Below are 9,168 nucleotides of genomic sequence, written 5' to 3'. Positions count from 1 at the left end.
AAAAAAACATGGTTTAGTTGGTTTAGTTGTGGGCAAGCACCTATAACAACAAATTTAACCCCCTTAATAAAAAATGGTGCCTTGTTGTCTAAAATGAGATGTACATACACATTTTAATTTGATAGTACAAAGTCTCATTGTAGCCAAATTAAAGTACACATGTGCTCCTGAATGTCCAGAGAGAAATTTCCACGCAAAAATCATTTCTACACACCAATAAAACACGGCAGGTCATGACAACAGTAACCATACTATACTATATATACCATCAATTCAAGTTCTTGTGTGATTGATTAGCTGTACGAGCCCTGCTGGAACAAGACTATCCAAACTCCTCACCATGTAGGACAGAAAAAAGATGATGGAACATAAGGCCGGAAGGCCCGACAAGAGATGTAGGTCATCCTAAGCGGGATAGTAATTATAGGACAGCCGCTGGTATAATTCTGTATAAAGATGGAAACCAAAATCAAAATAATCTTTAGTGCTTTTGACCCCGAAGCATCTCAATATTTATGGAAAGAGATGGTGTTAAAGATGCAAATACAACATGTACTGCTAAAGAAGCCACACGTCTCTTCTGCCTTGTCTGTCATTCTAAAGGAAAACCAAACTTGCAGCGCCAAGCAATAGACTATAAGAAAATGAAAGGTACATTCTTTAGCCAGTTCTAGAACTGCACAACTATGATAAAACAATTAGTGGATGGTTTAGCTAAGCAGAACAACAAAGATAAATATTAATCTAGAACGATAACTCCAGAATGACTTAATATACGATACAATCTTGCATGACAATAGCTTTCAAAAATGTCTTATATTATTATGGGACGGAGGGAGTACCTTCTATCATTTTTATTTTCCTATGATCAAAAGTACGCACTCAAATGAAAGGAAATGAATCTCTAAATACTTATGTACTCCCTCCGTTCCTAAAATCTACACTCTAAAATATGTACTAAGCCACTGTCAGTACATGGGTATTCGTGGGATATTGGATGCCTTTTACTGATACGAAGTTATCAGAAAAATGAAAGGCATTTCAACTAACTTGCTTCCTCCCGCATTAGAGCAACCGATGATTTCCTGACCATCCAAATCACTCGTGGAGGGATGGGAAGATGATTCTGAAACCAACATTATACTTTACAGAATACGATATAAAGCCCTAACTGGGAGAAGGTTGTGAGATACCACACTTCTGTAACAACAATTCAATGTGTTCTGGAAAGAAAAAACTATCATCAGTGCACTCGGATAACTTATTGGCCTCTTTCTGCAGCATATAGGCGAAAGTGTTTATATTAAGTACTTGTGATCAGAGTCCAGAATTAGACACCTACTGTAACTTGAATGTACTTTTTATATATTATGAAACCATGCAACCTCACAGTTATTTAAAATTACCTGGTATTACGTTTGGGCGTTTGGCGAGAAATTACATGATATGTCAGCAAAATACAACCAAGCAAATGCATATTAGAGTATCTAATTTGCAAAGATGACATACTTAGAGATAAATTGCTCCCATGTAGCAATGGGCTACCACTATCGTGTTGACTCTGGCCTTGCCAAAGTAAATTGCACATGCAAGGGCAATGAAAGTGGGAATTATATACATAAAATGCTGAAGGTGTGGCTAAAAGTTGTACAGATAAAAGACAAGAAACATAGGAGCTAATTAAGAAGGAACCGGAGCATATTGACGAAGGTAAAATATTTCATCACATATAATTGGAGAAGTTGCCAAATCTAGTTATCCACACACATATGAAATGACGATGGTGATAAGTGCAGCAATAGTTTATTTTCACAAACTAAGAAATATAATGTACTTCAAAGTTTCTTGGGTAAATGCAGACACCATTTTTCTCTAGTAATTCAGTGATGACTGAAGCAAATGCAGTCACAGTTTGTTTGGGTAAATGCAGACACCATTTTTCTGTCATAACAGAATGTATGTCTATGTATAGACGTGAAAAAGGAGAAAGTAAAGGCCTCCCAATAATGAAGTAGCTGCCATGAGCTTCCTTTACCAAGCTCATACCATTGCATAGACAACATACTCAGCCTGCAAGTACAATAGCAAGGTTGCTAGCATGAACAACATAAAAAACTGAACAACAACTTGATAATCATCGTAACTCACTTGATTCATATTAAAAAAAATCTTTGATTTTTGCAAAAACAACTTGGCAAAATCAAAAATACCTCCAGTACGCTTTAAGCATTGTTGTTCCATGCCCTTAGGTCATCATATCCTCCCCCTTTCCCGTCTCAATCAGCAATGCCTCTCACGGATCGCCCCAGAAAGGGGTTTTTGACCTTTGAAGTTGGCACAGCTTGTGGCATACGCATTCGCATCTGGTAAAGATATAAGAGATATAAGAGAGTAGTAAATAACCGTAGGTTTCCAAGGTCTGGTAATTTAAGTTGCAAATCTGCACCTGTAGATATCCCTCACTGTTTGGCATGCAAAACACCATGTAATGTAAAGGATGGCAGTGCCAAAATAACTAACATACATGCTCTTATATTATACTCTATAATGCTGAAAATGCAAGTAGATCAACAAAACTGCACTACAGCCACCCATAAAGACATAAATGACACTGGAAATTATATGAGCATCTAGAAGCCTAGAACTACTGGTCATCAAAACTATAGAAGCGCGTTGGCAATATAGTTATAAAATAGATCTTCAAGGAAATCTTGCACATGTAGGTAGATATAACGCTAATCAAATGACCCGATTGGGTGAAGTTCACCTCGACATGCTGGCCTTGGATGTGCTCGCCGTTGATGGATGTGTGCGCAGCTCCCCAACCGCGCCCATGGGCCCGGCACCTGTCCAGCCAGCTCACCGGCGCTCGTCGTCACCCCGCATCCCCGCATAGGTTCTCCTTTTCCTAGTACAGATCCCATATGGAAGCTGCCCAATAGAGAGAGACGGCTTAGGGAAGGTACGACCAGAAGGAAATAGGGAGTCCGGGGGCGTGTCCTCATCTCCTCCCCGCTGCTCCTTGGCGAGCCTCCTCCCACGACGACGCAACCGGCAGCCCTTGCTCGACGACACGGGACCGGCCGGTAGGTCCTCCTGGCGGCTTGTTGACGGATAAACGGCATGCTCGCCGTCAGCTTCATGCCTGGAGGCTCGTCAACGGGCGTCCCCTTTGGCCTGGTTCATGGTGGTGGCAGCCCCTGACCTCTTGCGTGGCACTTAGACAGCAGTATGGAGCCACGAACGGCCGCTTCCTCCCAGCGACGTGGTCATACGACAGAGAGGAGGGAGGCAGAATAGCGGCGGGGGCTGAGGATGGAGGAGGGAGGAGTGCGACGTTGTGGGCTTGGGAGCCTAGGGTTTGTGCGGCAGGGCTGGGGCCTGGGGACGCACGACGCGAGGACGTGGGGCGGGGCGCGCGGAGTGGATTGGGCAAATCCCCTCGCACATGGGTGCAGTTGACCCAGCCAATACAAGCGTGATACGAGCCCACTCGTCATTGGGCAACAAAAATGACTGTGAGGTGAAAAAGGATTTAACTTCGAGTGAAGATCCAACGGTGCAGCGAGCCAGAGGGGCAGATCGGATGGCCGACGAAGCCCCAATCGAGGGAGCTCCGTGGAGGCAAGTTGGCTAGCAGCCTTATGTGTACTAGTGGACCCGTTGCGCCAAATGGCGCAAAGACCTGCTGATTCCATGTTAGCGATGAAAAGAAATTCATGGTTTAGTTGACCTGTTGATTCCATGTTAGCAATGAAAAGAAATTCATGGTTTAGTTGATTTTGTTACGGGCAAGCACATATGGCAACAAATTTAATCTCTCTTAGTCGAGGAAAACGGGAGCTTGCTATCTACAATAGATGTATATACACATTTAAATTTGGTAGCATAGAGTTCTGTTTGAAACAAAATCTATATAACAATTCTAATACCCTTTAGTATGATACAATCGGTATTGTGTTGTCTATAATGAGATGCATGTACACATTTTAATTTGATAGCATAAATGACTTGTCACGCCAAATGGCATGAAGGAAGCATTTAAACCAAGAACTAAAAGAGATTATGTTTCTCTTTTTTTAGCATACGACGTTGATGTATACTCTTTTGTGAAGTGTTGTGAATCAATAGAAATATTTTAAATCGTTTGCAAACTGATAAAATCGATAGTTAGAAACATTGAACTTTTCAAACCATGTTTTTAGCTTAATTTAGGAGAATATGATTTTGAATTAAGAGTTGCTTGCGAGAAAATACTTAGCAATGAGTCAGCAATTAGAAGATCCAACACACTCAAGTGACATAATAAAGCTTACTTAAAATAATGATAGCATTAAGCACGGTGCACAGTTCTTAGTAAGAGTGGTCAATTACATCGTATAATAATTTGGATCTAATAGAAGAGATAGAATACAATAACACAGACTAAAGTCGATAAGATTGATTTAACAAAAGCGTCTTTCCATATAAACAAAAGATGGTTGAAAAAAATTCATCTTGTTCATGAGCCCCTTTCTTCACTGGTCGCTGGCGCGGGTGTTATCCCATGCTTCCATGAAACAATGCTCTCCTTTGAACTTGTAACATATAAGAACAATAAAAAGACACATAGACATAAAACAACTGTTGTCTGATCAATAAAAAATGGATGATTTTTTTGTTAGGTACAGAGTAAACTTCAAAGTCATCTTACAGATTTAGTTGCAAGGTTGACCAAGCAAAGCGAATGATCCATTACTGCTGAAGGTACAGAATGGTGTTTGGATGACACCAGCTAATGTTTCATTCTGTGATATTTTCTACATTATTCAGCTCGCTTCAATACTTCATAGTGCTCCTTTCTTAAAAGCAATATATCTTTATTTCAACATTACCATAGAAAATATCCTACCAAAACATGCTCGGCACATATCAGAAACCACACATATATCTTTATTTGATCATGAAAAAGATGAAACACACATGAGCATGTAGTTATATAGATGTGAACATATCAAATACTCCCTCCGTCCGGAAATACTTGTCATCAAAATGGATAAAACGAGATGTATGTAGACGTATTTTAGTTCTAAATACATCCCTTTTTATCCATTTTGATGACCAGTATTTTGGGATGGAGGGAGTACTTGTTTTCATGAATATCTTGAAGTATCACAATCATATACTTTTTTTTGCTGGAAACCAGTACTATACTAAAAGGCTAATCTCCAATAAGTAAATAAATCATTTCTTTCTTATACATCGTATCAATATACAGAATCCCAACCTGCGGATAAAAATCCTCAGATATGTGCATTGCATTGATCTTTTTTGCTGTTATTATCCTAGTAGGAGGCCACTATCTCATATTTTCATGTTCGTTTATACTTCAAAGTAAAATACACGACATTATTGATCTTAATAAATATACATGTCAATAAGTAATTTGGTTGAAAGAAGCATAATCTAAATGGTTGTTGGGTTATTCCGCTGGATTAGTATAAATTTAGGTGATGACATACAGTCAAATATCATAAAATATGTACTGTCATATTCACATTTATATTTTGCTAATGCCCCCTAGAAAAAACAAGTTGGAACTCGCTAGTCTGAGTGGTGTTTATTCTTCCATAAACATCTTTACCTTTTACATGGTTGTCCATCTGTTTTAATTAAAACTGAACAACATTGCTTTCTCCTCGTCAGATTGAAGCTCGTCCATTCATTTTCGTCCAAGCTAAAGATAGCCTTCAAATAAGAAACAACAGACAACTATAGAATATGTTAGCGCCCAAATTAGTTAATCAAATTTTAAAAGATCAGCAACTACCAATGTGACACTAATTTACTGTCAAGCAGGTTACCTTCCATGAAAATGAATCTGGCCTTTAGTCGCTGGCCACATGGGGGTTGCTGGCCTCCTGGGGCACAACTTTTGTGATTCCTGTGCTTAAATAATGTCTGCAACCAGCAGCCATAGCCAAAAGGATCCACGACTCCTCTCCGCCTTTTTGGCCTATGCATGTCAAGCGTGGAGAAGAGTGAGAAGCAAGCGATATTAAATCCCGCTATCCATGAAGCAATATCAACATACACATCACAATGGCTAGGGATAATGAATAGAAAACTACATAAGCTAAAACAAATTGTAGAATTTCATATGAATACTGCAGGCATCGAACCGCAGTATTCAAGTCAAATCCAAAATGGGCAGCTGAATTTAAGTACAAAACAAGAAGTGGAAACAATGCCCGGGGTAGCTGCCCTGAACAAGGACCCCTCTACAATCCGGTAATAAATTCCTAATATATCGGCATGAAAGACCCCATCACAAGAACTCGTGACTACTGGGGAAGTGGGGAGTGATAAAGGAAATATAACTGCAAATAAATAGACCAAGTGGCCAGCACAGAATCCTGTTTCCATGAAGCTCTAAAAACACAAGAACTCGTGTCTGCTGGAAGTGTGATAAAGGAAATATATGTGAATATGTACATGTACGGTTGCCTCATTTCTGAAAACACAAATCCACCATAACTGAAAGCACACGAATGAAATGCAGATTTTCTCTTCTTTGAAGATGTTACATCACTCAGCATCTTCCTTTAGGAAAGGAAAACAATACAGAATCAATAGTTCAATCAAGATCTGTAACTAAACAAAGAAATAATATATATTTTTCATCACAAATCTCATTTAGCTTTGTCGTAATCTCTTATCTTCCTCATGTTTACATCAATCACAAATAATAGCATCAAAATGAGAGAACAAAGCTTAACACGAGGGAGAAAAAATCACCTTGATCTTCTTCAAGGCATCTACAACGCCGACGCTTAGGCCAGGCGCCAGGCTTCTTTTCCCGGCCGTTATGGCCAAATCCCGTTCGATCAGGGGATTTTGGTAATGCTTTCCTTCATCATCAGATCTGCACACGTCATGTATAGAAAATTAATGAGTGATTAAGGAAATAAGAGGCAAAGAGAGGAGCACCTTCGGCAAGATTCTTGAGGAAGTCCCCTTCCACACCTCAAGCTGCAGCCGATGCTATCATCCATGAGACGAAGAGGAGAGATGAGCCACTGCCACTGCGTAGCCGCATCTACCTCCGTGCTTGGTGGCAGTCGGTGGGGGACTGGGGGTGGAAGAGGAAGGCGAGGTCAAGGCGCACCGTCCCAGATCTCGGCCTTCCTTGCCATGGCCGATTTGGTTGCGCCGGCAGCCATGGGTTGGAGGACGACGTTGAGCGCAACCGTTCCTCACCATCGACCACCTCAGCTAGCTCATGGCGTCCAGGCGCTACTGTCGCTCCCATGCTCGCTGCCGGCGCCACCGCCATCTTACTACCGATGTGTGGTGGAGAGCCGGGAAGGTGGAGGGAGGCGGAAGAGAGAGGAGGAGAGGAGAGGGTGCGGCGGTGGAGGGGATTTTTTTCAGGCGCTGCTAGGTTTTGGCGGCTGCAGGAACACGTCGTGCGCGGCACCGGAGGGCATTGGACGAAGAGGAGTCAACCAGGCTGCCAGGCCCCTCTCTCCAATGGTCGACGAGACACAATCCCTCACCCTAACTAACTTTAGAGGGTGCTTGATACGTTTTAGTCCCATGACTAAAAGTTATGGGACTAAAACTTGCTAACCTCGCATAAGAAGTACAATTGAAATTCTAGAATCCCTCGAAAAGCATGATAGAGAATTTGACGAGTTTTTTAAGGGGAAATGTACTAAAAAAACAACGACCAAGGATAGTTGTTGGAAACCGCCAAAGGAAAATTATCTAAAGATAAATATAGACGGAGCCTTCACAAAGGACACAAAGAAGGGAGGATGGGGTTTCATTGTCAGAAACTCTGAAGGAGGAGTAGAAGGCAGGGAGATTGTCAAGACTCTCTGAGGCAATTCAAGCAGAAACAATTGCCCTGTTATATGCCGTGGAGAGAGCAAGTGAGTTGGGATGCAGGAATGTAATCTTCGAAACGGATGCATTGGTGCTGAAACAAGCTATTGACGGAGACGCCTACGATAATTCAGTTTTCGGTGCCCTGTTTCGAGAAGCAAAGTTTAAACTCTTGTACTATGTTCAGTCTGCTTTTATCAATTGGTGTCCCAGGTCATGTAATGTAGCTGCCCATAAGCTAGCGTCATTTGGCGCGAGTTTGGTTGAGCCAGATATATGTATGTGGTTGTCAGATGTACCAAACTTTGTAACTGAAGCGGTTGCCAGCGATTTTGTTGGCCCGTATGTGTAATGAAGTAAGTTTTCCTTTCAAAAAAAAAACTTGCTAGCCTCGCCCATGCTTAGATCCAAATACTAAAAGGACTAAAATCAAGTTATTGAACATTTATTATCCTCCAAATCCTCCAATCCAGAACTCACATGTGTTAAAGGAGAGGAATTAAATGAGGAGAGAGAGGGCTAATACATATTTTAGTAGGTTTCATATGACTACAAAATTTTAGCCTCAAGACTAGTCCTAGCCTCTCTTTAGTCAGAGGTGCTTGGAACTTTAGCCTCTAAAACAGACTATTTTTAGTCAGACTAAAACAACACACAGACACATGGGACCAGCAGAAAATGATCTCCACCGGCCATACACCTACACAGCAGAAGCGAACGTGCATGCCCATCTGCACGACACGATGGCACGACCAACCGCAGACGAGGCAGGCGACGCACGACGCGCGGCACGCGAGGAAAGGCTCACCCAACCGAAACTCACCCAGCCAATAACGACGCATACTGAACCCACCAGTCATCGAGCTTAAAAAACTACAGCATAGTAAAAAATGAACTAAGGATCTGACGGCCCTGGCAGCTCTGTTGACCAAATCCAGCAGATCGAACAGCCATCGAAGAACCAACTTGAGGGAGCTTCCTGCGAACGAGTTGTCCCGGAACCTTATATGTTTAAATGTGTGTGTGTGTTTGTGTATATATATATGGTGAATCTATTATGATAACACCCTTATTCTTACAACACTTGTCTTATTCTAATAACAGTTTAGCACTGCTTCCACCCGGCGAAGCGAAACCCACCAGCGAACTGAACCGAGGTGCATAAAAAAAGAAAAACAAATCCACGCCCACCCACCCACCCACCCACGATCTCATCCACCCCGCAGAAACCCCACGCCAAACACCCTGAGCCGCCAGGGCCGGCCAGCACCACCCGCCGCCCAGCCCCGGCCTCCACCG

General features: G+C 41.9%; 2 long non-coding RNA genes across 5 annotated transcripts; both read right to left on the bottom strand.

Annotated features, from left to right (window-relative positions):
- Nucleotides 1-764: 764 nt before the first annotated feature.
- LOC119323717 lies at nucleotides 765-3,406 on the bottom strand. The gene is made up of 3 exons (XR_005156476.1): nucleotides 2,768-3,406; nucleotides 2,211-2,363; nucleotides 765-2,070 (listed from the first exon to the last, which is right to left on the bottom strand). It is a non-coding gene; the product is annotated as an uncharacterized LOC119323717 (long non-coding RNA).
- Nucleotides 3,407-4,312: 906 nt separating this feature from the next.
- On the bottom strand, nucleotides 4,313-7,521 carry LOC119323612. Of its 4 annotated transcripts, none has more exons than XR_005156417.1 (4): nucleotides 6,970-7,521; nucleotides 6,778-6,904; nucleotides 5,844-5,995; nucleotides 4,313-5,727 (listed from the first exon to the last, which is right to left on the bottom strand). It is a non-coding gene; the product is annotated as an uncharacterized LOC119323612 (long non-coding RNA). The 4 variants fall into 4 exon arrangements; XR_005156416.1 differs by having other exon boundaries at nucleotides 4,313-5,751; nucleotides 6,778-6,890; XR_005156414.1 differs by having other exon boundaries at nucleotides 4,313-5,751; nucleotides 6,970-7,520.
- Nucleotides 7,522-9,168: the final 1,647 nt, after the last annotated feature.

Source organism: Triticum dicoccoides, chromosome 6B (assembly GCF_002162155.2).
Source record: "Triticum dicoccoides isolate Atlit2015 ecotype Zavitan chromosome 6B, WEW_v2.0, whole genome shotgun sequence".
NCBI classification, from domain to species: Eukaryota; Viridiplantae; Streptophyta; class Magnoliopsida; order Poales; family Poaceae; genus Triticum; species Triticum dicoccoides.
This window is presented reverse-complemented; position numbering and strand designations above follow the sequence as displayed.